The sequence below is a fragment of the Magallana gigas genome, chromosome 1 (assembly GCF_963853765.1).
Source record: "Magallana gigas chromosome 1, xbMagGiga1.1, whole genome shotgun sequence".
NCBI lineage: Eukaryota > Metazoa > Mollusca > Bivalvia > Ostreida > Ostreidae > Magallana > Magallana gigas.
Window position 1 is genome coordinate 52,972,582 of NC_088853.1, and position 15,997 is coordinate 52,988,578.

The window sequence follows — 15,997 nt, forward strand, 5'->3', positions numbered from 1 at the left end:
ACCCCTACCAAATGGTTAGTTTTTTATCTTGCGTAGGATTTTCTTATTCTGGTAAAAAATAATATTTCATGAAGGTACAATGTCAAATATTACGTGTATGCAAAAATAAGTGTAAAATTCGAATATTTTACAATATATATTTTTTGTTATTCTACCGAGGCCCAATACTTTTTGAACGCCCATTGTTGCTCAGGTGAGCGATGTGGCCCCATGGGCCTCTTGTTTTTTATATAATAGGCGAGTATAAACTATCATACCCATCCTCAAGTGTTGCCATTAACTTCTCATTCCTGCAATTTTTCACGCTCAGGTAATATCCTGGGGGACTCGGGAGACCACTTAAATAAAAAGAAAAGAACCACTATGTACATTTATGAAGGCAACATCTATTAAATGGAGGCCTTCACCACTCTCTTTTATTAAGCAGTCGTATATTTAAATGTTTTCATATTACTTAAATGTCTTAGGGAAATAAAATATATAAATCAAAGTAAACATGACTAAATTAAGAGAGTTTGAATATAATCAAGGTGAACTTAAAGATTTCAAATTTTGTAAAGTTCAGGCCGGGATGATTAAATATCTTATGGTAAGCTCATTTACAATGCAAATTAAATTGCAACAAACACTTACATGACTGTTTTTGGTTTAAACAAGGCAAAATCTTCCAAAACAAGGGCACTAATTTCTGTAAAACTCTATGGTAAGGAAAAATAAAGTAATTTATTTTTTTTATTGTAATGTACATGCATGTATATAAAAAAAACTTCAATACAGAACTAACAACTATTCCTTCTAAAGGAATGATTAGCATGTAATATATCATTGGCAAGCTCTCTAAATGTAATGCGAAAGCATTACGGTACATGCAATAAACATGATCTATTGGATATATCCCAACATTTTGTGGATTTCCAGAATACATGTACATGTTAGCAATAATTGCTACACATGTACATGTATTCTGGAAAACTTTTTCATAGTATGCAAATTGTACTTTCAGTAACCTAAGGTGCAATTAATGCATGCACACATAGTTAAATTTGCCAGATGCCTCATATGGACAGAAAGTCATGCATTAAAACATTCTCTATTATTGAACTTGAATTTATGTAAATGCAGTCAAAACTTAGTAAAATACACTGTGTGTTTAATTGTATATATAAATATATATTTATATGTGTTTGTGTGTAAGCTACCTTTTTAGATAAAAGTTTAATTCTTCCTTCCATTCCTTTAAATGAGTTATTCATAATGTTGTGGTCTGTGAGATCATTTCTGTCCATCCATCGCATATGTCTCCAGTGTGGCTTATAACACCTGTAATATAAGAAGTCTAATTAATCTAAAATTTTGAAATCATATTATTGAAACAGTTAGGGTTACATTATAAAAAACATCATATGGTATTTTATTTCATTGCCATAAAAATGATATGGAGATGACATTATTTTGGCTTCTTTTATTGTTTATCATTTGATTACCTCTTGTCACCTTCCTCTAATTCCATTATTTCCTTCAGCTTAGCTTTGATGTGTGTTGAAAACTGTTAAAAATTACATTGAATAACATAATATAAAAATATATGAAATCTATTTTTTCTGAAAATCTGTCTGCATTGAAAAAGTAAGTTATAGAACTTGCAGTCTCTTTTAAACATTGTCTTGACTGCTGAGCTTTTGTGTGTGTGTGCATGTGTGTGTGTGCGGGCGTGCACTTGTGTATGTTTATCCAGATATTTGCACATTACACCGTCATTGCCAAGGTTATGCGATTAATTAATTACCAAGGTTGCTATATTGTGGCCTAGTATGTTTCCTGTTCCCTTGCTGATGGGAAGATCCTTTCTTGGCCATTCGCACAAAATGCTGACCACCTTCTTGGACTGTTCAGTCTATTCATAAAAAAAATCACATTAATCCTACTGAACTGCATGTAATTTAACATCTTTACCTTTATGTAGACATCAGAAATACTCGTAAGGATTTAATGACCGACAGATGAAATTTAATGAAATTATTAGATCGAGCCCATAGGGAATTTACTTACAAGTAACAATGCACAGATAAACCATATTAGGTCAACTACAAACTATGTTACAATTATATCCTATTGACTGCCTTTGCAAAGAAGAATGGAATATATATATATATATATATATATATATATATATATATATATATATATATATATATATATATATATGGTCTCCACATGACACCTGTTTCTTTACAAATTAGCAGGAGGTAATTACAAATAAGCAAGAGTTTAAAATAAACAACATCAATCAACCAGACTTGATATTGAATTATTTGGACCCGACACTCTAAACAACACCTGATTGTTGCATCATGATAATATTGAAGAAATACATGTAGTTATAATGGTAGTTGAAGAGTGTTTCGGCGGTAAAGTAAGCCTCATCATGGTGGCATAGGAGCATTGTGAAAAATGTACTGTCTTAAAAAAACCTCCAAGAGCAATTTCATTTTTAAGGTACTAGTAACCCCATGTTCAGTTACAACTTTCTTTATGTAATCGGAAAGCCGTTAATCCATTGGCTGGAGGATACTGGATGCCTGGTTAATAAAATTAGGGCAGAGGATTATTTTTTTAAAAAATCAAAATTTCAGAAGTCGGGCCATTAATTAAAAAAAAGTTGGGCACAAATTAGATCTTTAATTCACATGAAAAACTTAAATGCAGAATAAAAGCCATAGCAGGTATATATTTTATTATTTTTAATAGTCACAATAGTACATGTATATAGATAGAAATTTTACAGTTAAGCTTTAACAATCACTCAAAAAAACGAATTGTTCATACTCAATGCTCTTAAGAGGGCTCCATGGACGCTGCCATTTTTGGAATATTTTAATCTCCTTAATATTAACATAGAAGAGCTCTATACAAAGATAGAGGATATTGATTTTAACAGATAAATTATTTAGAAAGTTTCTTAAGCAAATGATAGTTTATAGCTAAACAAATCATATCTTAAGACTTAAAGAAGATCTGATGGTTTATTTGTTAACCCAGCCTCCTTAAATATGCATTCCAAATAAAAGTACCAATTTGTTGGCTTACCTCTCCTTTCAGGTGGTTTCTATGGTCATTAACCTCTGGAAACTGAACATAAAAACGATGCTCTATATTCTTTAAAGGCCTGATCCTTAAATCTTCTTTAAGATTTGCTACAATTTTCTTTTGATGGTGAGGAGTGCATGTTGTGTTTTCTTCTCCTGTAAGCTTTTAATAAAATTGTACATTGTATTCCTGTCAAAAGTTGCGCATTTCCCCCAGAGCTTACAACCTTTCTTGAACCCTGCACGAACTGTAATGTGATTTTTCTCCTCTGGCTATAAGGTGATGTAAGTATGTCTGTGTACTAGAATGAAATGCATGTATGTTTATTTAATGGAATTTATGGATCTCTGACAACAACTGTGTCTATATACTGCAAGAACAGTTATATGGGTGTTAAATTAAGGCCATATATAATTAATATTTAGATTCTCATCCTGATTTGCAAAAAATATGGGGCCTATGGGCGGATTTTACCCTTTTCACTGTTCATGATCTATAAATAAAACTGTTCTATTCTTTTAAGTTGTTGATACTACTTTGAGTACACAAACCCAGTTATAATCTTTTATTTTCATTTTATTTCTACTTAACTGTTAATACATGAAGATATTTGTATCCTTATGATAACAAACATGACTGGAATCCAAACGATTATTCTATATGGTCAAATACCAAATAACTTGCCATTCACCACAGCTTGAATGACTTGTTCAGGTGTAAGTTGACTTTGACCTGTTGACAAATTTCTCGAGATTACAATTTTTCAACTGAAGGTTGGTGCGAATACTGTAGCGAAAAGTGCATTCGCAGAGTTCCCGAAACGCACCTGTCCACCGGGGATCCCCGGTAAAATTTGAATGGGTCCGGTAAAATCTAAATTTAATCGGTCATAATGTCCGATAAATTTTACAGACCAGCACTGTATAAAAAACAATTTACGAGACAGAAAGTCTAAAACTGTTGATTATTTTATTTCAGAGATAATTTATAAGTTGAGTATTTCAATAAAATGCAATAAAAAATATTAAAACCTGCGTTGTTGTTAATCCGGATTTACGTATTTTTTCTTTTACACATGGTAGTCAATAACCTATTTGATCATGATCTCGAAAAAATGTGGCCGATTAAATGGACACCGGGGGCAACAAAGAGTACTGCGAAAAGAAAAGTTAATGTAGAAGAAGTAGACTAGAAAGAGCAACATGGTGAACAAGAAAAGAAGAGGGAAAGAAGATGACAATATGACTATGAGTCTTTAGAGAGTGAAAGTGACATTGAGCAGCCAGAAGAATTAAATAACTATTTGATACACGAAATTGTTCTTGAAATTGAAAGGGAGTTTGAATGATTTGAGTAAGAAATTGAATAAATTAGTCTGAAACATTTTTAAACAACTCTTTTTATTTTAGATTGCATATTTTTGCATTAGTTTTAATGTCCAGTAAATTTTACAAATGTCCTGTAAATTTTGAATATTTAGAGGACAATTGTCCGACAGATTTTGGACTGGTTTCGGGAACTCTGCATTCGCGCATTTCAACGACATTGTAACCTCGTTTTTAGCTCACCTGAGCTGAAAGCTCAAGTGAGCTATTCTGATCACATTTTGTCTGTCGTCCGTCTGTCTGTCTGTCCCCGTCTGTCTGTAAACTTTTCACATTTTCAACATCTTCTCAAGAACCACTGGGCCAATTTCAACCAAACTTGGCCCAAAGCATCCTTAGCCTCAGGGAATTCAAAGTGTGAAAATTTTGCAAAGGGAGATAATTAGGAATTTATGAAAATTTTCGAGAAATTTTCAAAAATCTTCTTATGAACCATAAGACCAGGAAAGCTAAAACTTGTGTGAAAGCATCCTCAGGTAGTGCAGATACAAAATTGTGAAATTCATGACCCCCGGGGGTAGGGTGGGGCCACAATGGGGGGTCGAAGTTTTACATATGAATATAAAGAGTAATTCTATAAAAATCTTCTTCTCAGAAACAAATCGGCCAGAAAAGCTGAAACTAGTGTGAAATCCTCCTCAGGTAGTGTAGATTCAATGTTGTGAAAATCATAACCTCCAGGGGTAGGGTGGGGCCACAATGGGTGGTCGAAGTTTTACATAGAAATATATCTTCTTCACATAAACTGATCAGCCAGGAAAGCTGACACTTGTATGGAAGCATCCTCAGGTAGTACAGATACAAAATTGTGAAAATCATGACCCCCGGGGGAAGGGTGGGGCCACAGTTGGGGGTTGAAGTTTAACATATGAATATATAGAGTAATTCTTTAAAGATCTTTTTCTCAGACACTAATTAGCCAGGAAAGCTGACACTTGTGTGAGAGCATCCTCAGGTAGTGTAGATTCAAAGTTGTGAAAATCATGCCCCCCGGGGGTAGGTTTGGGCCACAGTGGGGGGTTGAAGTTTAACATATGAATATATAGAGTAAATCTTTAAAAATCTTCTTCTCAGAAACTAATCAGTCAGGAAAGCTGAAACTTGTGTGAAAGCATTCTCAGGTAGTGTAGATACAATGTTGTAAAAATCATGACTCCCGGGGGTAGGTTTGGGCCACAATGGGGGGTCGAAGTTTAACATATGAATATAGAGTAAATCTTTAAAAATCTTCTTCTCAGAAACTAATCAGCCAGGAAAACTGAAACTTGTGTGAAAGCATCCTCAGGTAGTGTAGATACAATGTTGTGTAAAAATCATGACCCCGGGGGTAGGTTTGGGCCACAATGGGGGGTCGAAGTTTAACATATGAATATAGAGTAAATCTTTAAAAATCTTCTTCTCAGAAACTAATCAGCCAGGAAAGGTGACATTTGTGTGAAAGCATCCTCAAGAAATGTAGATTCAAAGTTGTGAAAATCATGCCCCTGGGGTGGAGGGTGGGGCCACAATGTGGGGTCGAAGTTTATATAAAGTAAATCTTTAAAAATCTTCTTCTCAGAAACTAATCAGCCAGATTATTCTTTATAATTGTTAAGACTTTGGCCCCAGGACAATTCTTTGGCCTCACAAGAAGGTTCAGAGTTTGATGTAGGTTTATATCACATATATAAACTATTGTGAAGGATTTTTTTGAGAACTGCAATACTCAACATATGATATGACTATAAAATCATCCTGTTAGAAATGGGACTTGTTTATAAACATAAGGATATCTAGGGGAAAATGTATTTTATTTATACAGGATCTACATGTATTGTACATTATCTAGATAGTTTGTATTATGACTCCATTAAGCTGATTTTATCATACCTATTGTTCCTCAGGTGAGCGATGTGGCCCATGGGCCTCTTGTTTTCCGCTCATTTCGCTCCTTTTGTCAGTTAGCGAATTGTTAGCACTTGACAAATTCTAATGTCTCATTTTATCTTTCTTTTACCACACATTGTTGGAGCGAATTGAAGACAAGGCAAAACTATAAGTACAAGCAAAAATATTACGTGGCGAAAATAATACACTACATACTAGTGGCAAAGCATGTAAACTGGAACCGATGAATCTTGCATTGATAGTAAAACGTTGCAAGATAACATAGTCACCTTGAGCAACATTCTCATGGTCGTACAACAAATTTATTAAAACAATTTAATAAGAATATGTGCTTTTATGTACCATTAAAACTTAGGGTCCTGTCCAGATTTATCTATGACTGTAAACCACTGGCTACGGAAGCGTATTAGTGCCAATATATATATATATATATATATATATATATATATATATATATATATATATATATATATATATATATATATATATATTTTAAATTCCAACTTTATAGTTGGAGTTTCAAACTTTAATCTTGGAATTTCCACCTTTAATTTTGGAATTTATGAATTCAAAACAATTAGTAAATGAGACAAAAAAGATTAATGAGATACAAAAAGAACATGGTATGAGTTAATAAAAAGTTTAAAGGTCCAGTTGCTGATGAAAACACCCTAAATAAGGTCACGTGCTAAGAGTTACAATGAGAAAGCCGAGAGTGGACATGTTGACAATGCTACTAAAAAAAACTTAATATATGGTTATTCTGAAGCTTGTGCCGATGTCCAGCTTACCGTGTCAGTATTGCTGGCCGCGAGAACTTGCCAGTCGGGACCATCGATGTGTGCAGATGATCGGACCGACGTTAGCGTCCAACATTCAGGACATACGCGTTTATGCATGTGAAGTCCGAATGCTTAGGATAAACTTAAAAGGTCCGTCAAGGAATAGAATGTACATTTTCTGAGGTAAACAGATACAGAAAGAAGACTTGTTTCTTGAAGGTTTTACAACATTAAATTTGAATATAAATCTTTTGTTATTTACACTTTCATCCTTCTTAAAAAGTGTTGCTTGTGAACTTGTGAAAGTGAGGGTTGAGGATCCCAGTAGAGATTGGGATGTTGATCCTAGTATTGATTGGGATGGGCGTTATGCGCCCCCTGGTGATGTGTTTGTTGATAGTCCAGCTAAGTGATGTGGACGGAGCCGGCCCACTAGTGAGTGTGGGCCGAGTCCCTTGAAAGAAAACGGAGGGGAATGTAGTGTTTGTCGACTCCTTTGGTGGACGACTTGACCATGATGACGGGCTGTGACGTCACCTCGCAGGAGCCCGTGGTGAAACCCCATCACTTAGACGGAAAGCCTGGACCGAGCCAGTAGTTCTAAGAGAGTCAGAGACCAAGCTATGAATCGGTAAGTTCAGGGGAACCCATATTCAATAATATAAGTGTAAAAACACTATATTGTCGCCCAACGTGGGACCCGAACCCACGACCCCGACTACAAATTATAAAATACATAATTTTAAAATATTGTGAACTTTTCATTTTCATAACATTCAATCAACAATTTAAAAAAGTTTTTAAATTAATTGTTTTTAAACTTAGATCACACCCTCGATTTCAAAACACCAGTAGAAATCATTGATATGTTCCAAAGGATTTGTCAATGAAGATTTCTAAATTCCAATTATATTGTATATTAGTTTCTTGAAGGAGAATGGTAAACGCAAAAGGATGGCCTTACCAGAGCTAGTTTCATTCCAAAAGATTTGGCTGAAAGAGAGGTGCAAGTATTTTGTTGGTTAATTTCACATTTTTGCTCTACTCATGTTCAAAAATAAATGTAATGCTGAATTGAAAAAGGTGATAAACTCATTATCATATGCTAAGAAATAATCTCTGTGTTTTTTGTAACCAGATGATGAAGCGTATGCCAAACAGTGGTGTTTTTGTTTTTCCTGGTGTTTGTTTTTTCCAAAAGACATCAGGTTAGCTGGAAAGAAGGGAATTGGAACGGCATTTCCTCGATACCTAATGTCTGTTTTTTACACAAATCAAGAGTTGGTCACGAGGGGCAATCTCATGTGAATGAATGGAGAGGACGGTGTAAACCAACAGATAGTGAACACCATCATTGAAATGTATCTGTTCACTCTCTCTTTCCCAAATTTGTTATTTACCTGCGTAGAGCAATGGGTTGGAGAGTTCACTACGGACCTGTAAGTCATGAGTTCGAATCCCCCTGGGATTTTAAAATGTTTACTGTTCCAACAATTTAAAAGCTTATTTATCGTTTAATATAATGAGATTTGAAACTTCTAAACCAGTTAAAGTATTTTAAAGCAATACAAGCTGCCAAAATTATTATTTTGGTGTCCATAAAATTCAATCGAGAATTTGATAAAATGTTTCTTATACATTATCTTATCAATTAAACTTAAGTTATGATGTATTTTATGCATTAAAATTAAAAATTGTTAGACAATATGAAATTAGGTCTTCCCGTACTTTATTTCTCCGACATAATTTCCGTATGCAATGACCTTTGAGTTGAACTCATTCGGCAAATCAAATGCGCAAGCGCATATTTCCGGTAAACAGAAAAGATGTCGGACACGACAGGTTTGAAGCGAGGTAGAAAGCCGACTTTGACTGATTCGGGAAGAAAAAGACGACGGACGGAAATAAATGCAAAAAATAATAAGAACAGAATTTACATCGGTAACCAGTACGATCACTGGATGGAAGTAAAGTGTGCGCTTCGTCTTCAATCTAACGCTGAAGTGGCAAAGATACTGCTTGATAAGTAAGTTTGATCGTTGTCTTTACACTGATATTTTGTCATTATTTCTATCTTAATCGTATTTCGTGGTACACAGCAAGTAAATGAATATTTCAAGTCCAGACGTTAACAATAAACCAAGAAGAATTCCGCGTTGTGCATTTTTGGGTGCAGTTCAATCTTTAAACTATGAGGCCCTCGGAGGGATAATCATGGTACATGGTAAACGGAATATTGTCATTTCATACTTTGCTATGAGGATTAAGCTATTGATCCACATGTAACATTATTTTTAAAACATCAAGAAACGAATTTCAAAATAAACTTATAGAAATGAAAATTAATATGTTCTTATAATTTTATTTACTATACACGAAGGCCTAGCCTATACGTATGAAGACATACACCATTATTGATAAACGTGTAATTTGAAACGAATTTATTTGTTGTTTAAATTACTATATTACATAGAACTGATAGCATAAATCAGAATATGTTACGAAAAATTATCATGATAGTATGATTAAAAAAAATTAATACAGGCAGTGTTGACGTTTCAGTTTATGAAGAAAAAAAAAGGGTTTGCACGTTTATAAATGTCAAATTTTACCGTTAAATTTTACAAAGGTTTGAACAACCAACCAGCCCTGCACCTACTCATGAAATTTCTGGGAAGACTTCCAACAACTTGATAACATCAACCCCTGGGCCAATTAAATCTACAATAATGATCAAGCCTCTCCATTTATCTGGTGTGTCTGAAATATCGTCATCAGAAAGCGAACTTGGAAGAAACTCTGTGTAAGTCCTAAAATATGTCATACTCAAATTAGGTAGGAGGGAGATGACAGTATACTTATATAACATAGGCGTCAGAACGGTTGAATCCCCCCCCCCCTTTTTTTTTTGCAAAGTTAGACCTAACCATCAGGCACATACATGTAGCATTATGGAGGGACCAGCCCGCCGCCCCCCCCCCCCCCCCCCTTTAATGCAACAAACATTTATGATTTTGTGACATACTAGAAGCCATTTTATTTTTTATTGCTCGTCAGTATTTCTAATGATTAGTCTAGCCCCCTCAGCTTCTGACGCCACTGTATAATCTGTACAGATATGGTGTGAATTACCATTCATGAAAAAATTAATGCATTATTTGAACTTTTAAAATGAAAATTTAAAAATGACATCCTTATTCAGCACTTCGGTTTTATTGATCAAAGCACTTGTACAAATTCTAATTACTTGTGATCATTTTAGAATCATGTTAATTAAAATTTTCAGGGATGAGACCCATATGTCTGGGATAGAGGAAATATGTAAAAAAAAAAAGGAGAGTCTTTGGTGGAAAATACACAAAGCAGCTTTATAAATCCATTTGAGTAAGCATGAAAATAAACTATGATTAGTTTGAAATCCTTGGTTAAATTAATTGTTTACTTTTTGTTTGATTTCAAACGTACCGGTACATTTTTGAAATTGGAAAAGGTGTTAATAAATAAAAAATTATATGCTGGATAAAATTAAGGCATGTTGATTGTTTTGGTAGTTCCTAAATAACTTACTGCGTTATTTATGTTTTAATGAGAGACACAGGTGATAGGGCTTAGTTTATTTAATCAGACTTCTAATCATGGTTTTTTTGTATTGTGTACAGCCTTACCATTTCTGAGGGTAATCATGAATCAGAAGATGACGATAATTATTCTTATGCAGACTTTTTTGTTTTGATTTGACTTATAGGTAATGGTAGTTGGTGGGGTTTTTTTACCATTGACTTCACATAATGAATTTTTTTAATTAGTTTTCATCTAAAATTCGCTTTAGCAAAAGAAATGTTGACAAATTGGTGTTGGGACAGCCTATAGTCTGGGACAGCTAGACTACTCAGCTATGTTAAGGGCGTCCATACAAAAATAGCGATATTTATCACATAAAATGTTAGCCTTTGAACAATCTTAGTATTCTACTCCAAACATTTGTTAAACAAAGTGATATTTTATCGATTATACAATTTAAATAATTTGTTATCGGATGAGCAATTTTTGAGTCTCTTGGGAATACCCTGTCACGTGATACTGCTAAAAATAGATGAACCAGGAATAATACGAAAAAATGCAAAGTGCAGGGGCATAACATAAACAAATCTGTTTCTAACTTGTAAAATGAACCTTCAAAATTTCGAAAAGTGCTGGGAGCTTAAACTATTCAAGTAAGAACAATTATTAAATTCAATGTAAACTGTGTATGAACAGCAATTTACTGGGATTTCCCGCAATTAACGCTTATTTATATGAAATGCGTAGCGACTTCATACAGCTCCCAGCACTTCTTGATATAATAGGGATACAATTGTAATACATGGAAATTTTCAATATATTTGATCAAATGTATGCCCTTGCACTACTGCATTTTATCTGACCCACTTTACTTTCAGCGTCATTCGCGTGAAATTCAAACGCAACACTGACTAAGATCATGATTTTAATTTTTATTCTTAAAATAATTTAACGCTGTGAATTTCACTAAAATAATGTTAAAATGTTGTTTCTGTTCACACCAATCATCATTATAAAATTGTTGAAATTGGAAAAAAATAATTCCATCAGTTGCCTTTATTGGGGGGGGGGGGGGGGGGGTGTAAGTGTTGAGTTTGTAATTTACACATTTATGTTTCATAATAATTTATGTCACTATGCTAGTGAATAAATTCTTTTAATGTATTATCAGATTTACTTTTAATCATAATTGATATTTTAGTACTAATTAAAGATAGCAAGAAGAAACAATATATCAATATTATCAAGAATTTATTTTGATAATCAACTTTACAAATACTATAGATTGCTTTTCTGTGACAAACTGTTCAACAAGATTAGTGTTTTCTGATTTTTAGTATTTTTCTGTCATAATGTGTAATTTATGGAAATTGACAACTCTTCTTGCACACTACATGTTCTTCTCTTCTGTCTTTTTGATATTAGGAGGTAGTCCAGTTGATAAGAAAACCAATACCTGAAATGATGAATATATATCAATTTCAAATTTCATTTCAATAAATATCAATGCAAATTATTATAATAGGTTACATAAGTATCATTATCAATATGATATTAAAAAACAACAAACTATGCATGAAGTTGAAGTTAGTGAGTAAAAGAAATATTTATATACATTTGTAGTACCTACTTTTAATCAACATCCCAAGAATTAAGTGTTTTCAGTGGACCATCTACTGCCTAAGTAACCCTGAAAATGAATAATGTGTCATAATTAGCAAACTATTGTGTTAAAGATAGCATGAAAATGAAACATTACACTATTATTGGACATATTAATGGCGGTTTCAATTTCAGTGATATTACAACAGGCATAATCAAATGTTTACTTTTCAAAATGTGTGGAAATTCAGTTTGAACACACTTTAATTTTGTCTTAAATAATATTAATTAGATTTTCATAAAAGAAGGCTGAATAAAATAATACATTTCCATTTACTTAAACAACTTTACAATCTTGTCTAATATGTAAACGGTGTGACCGTTGGACCGAGCGCAGATTTAACACAGTGCAGTTTGATTTTTGTATAATAAAATCTATTTAAAACGCACACAGTAGGATTCGCCAGCATATGGTTGCCTACTCAAATCATTCGTCAAAGTTAAACTAAACGTCGCGTGCTCAGTCTACATTATGACGTCATATTTCAGACGTAAAACGTTCAAGTTTTGTCTTCGGAAATAGCCGAAGAGAGTTACGTGATTCCGATTTTTTTTTTATTTCTTCTTTCATTGTTCGTCAATTTAATTCATATGAATGCCAATGTAATAAAATTGAATACTTTATTCAGTATCTAAAAGATCAGGTCCTTGACGTTGATGTTTTATTTTCCATCTGATAATTTGATAAGACATACATAGAACAAGTCGTGTGTCTTGGTTGAAGCACTATTGAAACTTATCTGGATTCCTTTTTAATTTCTTTTAATTCAAATTACCTTCTTTTGAAACACTGGAACTTATTTAATCGAGTTTAGGGGCAATAAATATCGATAAGTACCAGTCAATCAATGATCGAACTAACTTTTTAAAAACAAAATGGCTGCCAACATGGCGGCGCCCAGGGTTGGAAGAAATTTTTTTTGGCCTTAGTACCCCTGATTCAACTTTCATTTTTCACTGATTTTCTTACCATTAATCCTCGCTTCGCGAGGCGCTCGCTGCGCTCGGTATAATCATTCCAGATCCTCACAGTAATCTTTGTAGTGCTAGCACATACAGTGTTTGGCCATGGCCTTTTTATTGTGTACTTTGAACATGGAGGAAATGCGATCTAATATTATCGCGATATGAGACCAGTAAAAAGCTACAATGAGCTTCAATGCTCTTTATGATCAAAACTAGCAAAACGTAGAACAATTACTTTGCCTGACTGAGTCACCAAACTGATATTTGAACACAATATTACATGAAAAACAAATGTATACAAAATCGAAGCCGAGGAATTTCACCTCGTTTCCGTTCCATCCAACGATATTAAATAATATAAAACAATATCTAGGGGAAGTACAGATAAATCCTACCTTGTTCAGTTGAATCCTATGCCGATTTCTGTCCACGCTGGTTGTAAACGAGTTAAATTCCGAGATATATCACTGAAGTCCACATGTTTATTCTGATCACAGCTGCAAGCGTCGATATGACGTAGTCAGCCTCGACACGTCATCAGACGACTTAGGAATTTCATGATTTCGCGAGATATAAGAATAGTTTATGATTTTATTTCAGTACACCTTTCTTGAACCATTCAAACCCAATAATTAATCATATTCATTTTGGTAGATGTTTGTTAATTACCGAAATACCCATATCTCGTGAATTCTCATGAATAAGGGGCGGGGCTTATGCAAATCTTTCTAAATCACACGTGGTAGAATTCTTAGACCTTCCTTAACATACCTGAGTGTAGGTCTTAACCTCAATCACTTTACGAATTAAGGGAATGTCCGTATGGTATCTGGTCACATGGACCACACTGACCGAAACAGAACTCATCTTTAATAATTCCAACAGAATCTAGCAAACGAATGAGAGCTTGACGGTAATGCGCTGCAATTTATCAACTTGGTACCTAAATGACCGCTGTTGCCTAGTTTCGGCAGTTAGATATGACGTCATTTTCAGTTATGACGTCAGAATCTTGTACTTGAGTCCGCGCTAAGAGTTAAGCTAGGCTCTTCTAGCCAGGCTACCATGACAAACGGGTTTAAGCAATGCTTACTTCATATAGAGTCTTATAGAGTGCAAAACATTTATTCGTTTTTTTTAATGGTAGAAATAAAAAAACAAAAACAAGGGCACCGCTAAGCGGAGCATCCCCTCGCGTCATGAGTTATTGTGTAATAAGACTGGTACCCCAAGAGGGGGATAAACCCTGCTCCTGGGACAGTCGGGTACGGGGGTGACTACCAATTATCCCTAATTGCTGATTAGTAGTCAGCAAAAAAAATGAAGTCAACAAAGATCAAAGTTTTAAATTGATAACAAATTTATTTGCAAAAGATGAATGTAGATGAGAAACTGGTACCTCCAGTTAAACAAATCAATGAAAAATATGTATGAAAATGACAAAAATTAACCATGAAAATATTATAAATTTTACTTTAGAGTTTAAATAAGAAACATGAACATTTTCCTACACGTTTTTATTATAATTTAAATCGGGCTCGAAATTCAAAATATTAAAATAAACTATGGCGCCTAGTCTGAAGAAGATACACTTCTGAGAGAAAAGAGTTAGCTTTTATTGAACACTGCCTTACCATCATTTATACCGAAGTCGGTATAAAGTGCTTCGAACGGGAAGATGAGCTTACCCGAGAAGTAGGCTGTTATAAGCAGTGGACGCAAGGCGAGCAGTCCGCCGAACTACTCGAAACACGCCTTTATATAGTGTGAGTACACAAAAGAAACGATCAGCCAACCATGAAATGTAACCATACCCCTTATTGGATAAAATTACAGGTGATAAACTTATCAGGTAAACCCTAGTGAAATACGTTTTGAAATAGGGACCAATATGGCTGACCTGTATAAACAAAATAGCACTTGAACCGTAATGTAAGTGTAAAATAGCTTATTACAAGAATTGAAGTTACTATTTAAGTATCTTATATTGAATCTTATATTGAATTATCCCTAGCTTAGTTAATTGTTTATGCAATTTATGATTTTTAATAAAATAAACATATGGTATAGGATGAGTTTTATCACATTCCTCCCCCCTTCAGACAAAAACAATATATTTATTTTGTCAAAACAAAACATAATTTAAAACTCTTAATAAAAAGTCAATCTATGAGCAATTCATCGTAATAGCCTCAAACCTTGTGCATTGCCATTTACATCGAACACCATCACTTTATCACGATTCACAGTTGCGTTTGTTCTGGTAGCCCTTTCTTCATCAAACAGGGGATTTCTCTCACACTCCTTTAGCAATCGTTTTCTCTTTTCTTTTTCCTCTTCTCTCTTTCTTGACCTTTTCTCTGTCTGTGTCATTTTCCTCTGAAGGGGTGTGTCTCCAGGTGAAATATAGGAACGGTTCTGTACCATGATGTCTACCAATAGACCGTCCACATTATTCTCTCGATGAGTGGCGCTTATGTGTTTTCTGGCTGATGCTTTTGTTCTAAAACATTTCTTGCACGATTTGCATTTGGCTAACTTTCTCTTCTCATGTGGATATCTATCCAGTGGTCAAGGAGTTGGCCGTATCTCCTGAAGTGAGTACTGTTTGGACACTCCTCCACTGGACATGTCATTCCAAGGGGAGGGAAAAATGGACGCTGCTTC

The 15,997-nt window shown here is 34.1% G+C and overlaps 2 long non-coding RNA genes across 2 annotated transcripts; both read right to left on the minus strand.

Moving 5' to 3' along the window:
• Positions 1 to 257: 257 nt before the first annotated feature.
• Positions 258 to 1,322, minus strand: LOC136273883 (uncharacterized). The gene is made up of 3 exons (XR_010712136.1): positions 1,200 to 1,322; positions 634 to 698; positions 258 to 338 (listed from the first exon to the last, which is right to left on the minus strand). It is a non-coding gene; the product is annotated as an uncharacterized lncRNA (long non-coding RNA).
• A 10,672-nt stretch (positions 1,323 to 11,994) lies between these two features.
• On the minus strand, positions 11,995 to 14,223 carry LOC117686376 (uncharacterized). Its single transcript, XR_004599559.2, has 3 exons — positions 13,726 to 14,223; positions 12,333 to 12,392; positions 11,995 to 12,158 (listed from the first exon to the last, which is right to left on the minus strand). It is a non-coding gene; the product is annotated as an uncharacterized lncRNA (long non-coding RNA).
• Positions 14,224 to 15,997: the final 1,774 nt, after the last annotated feature.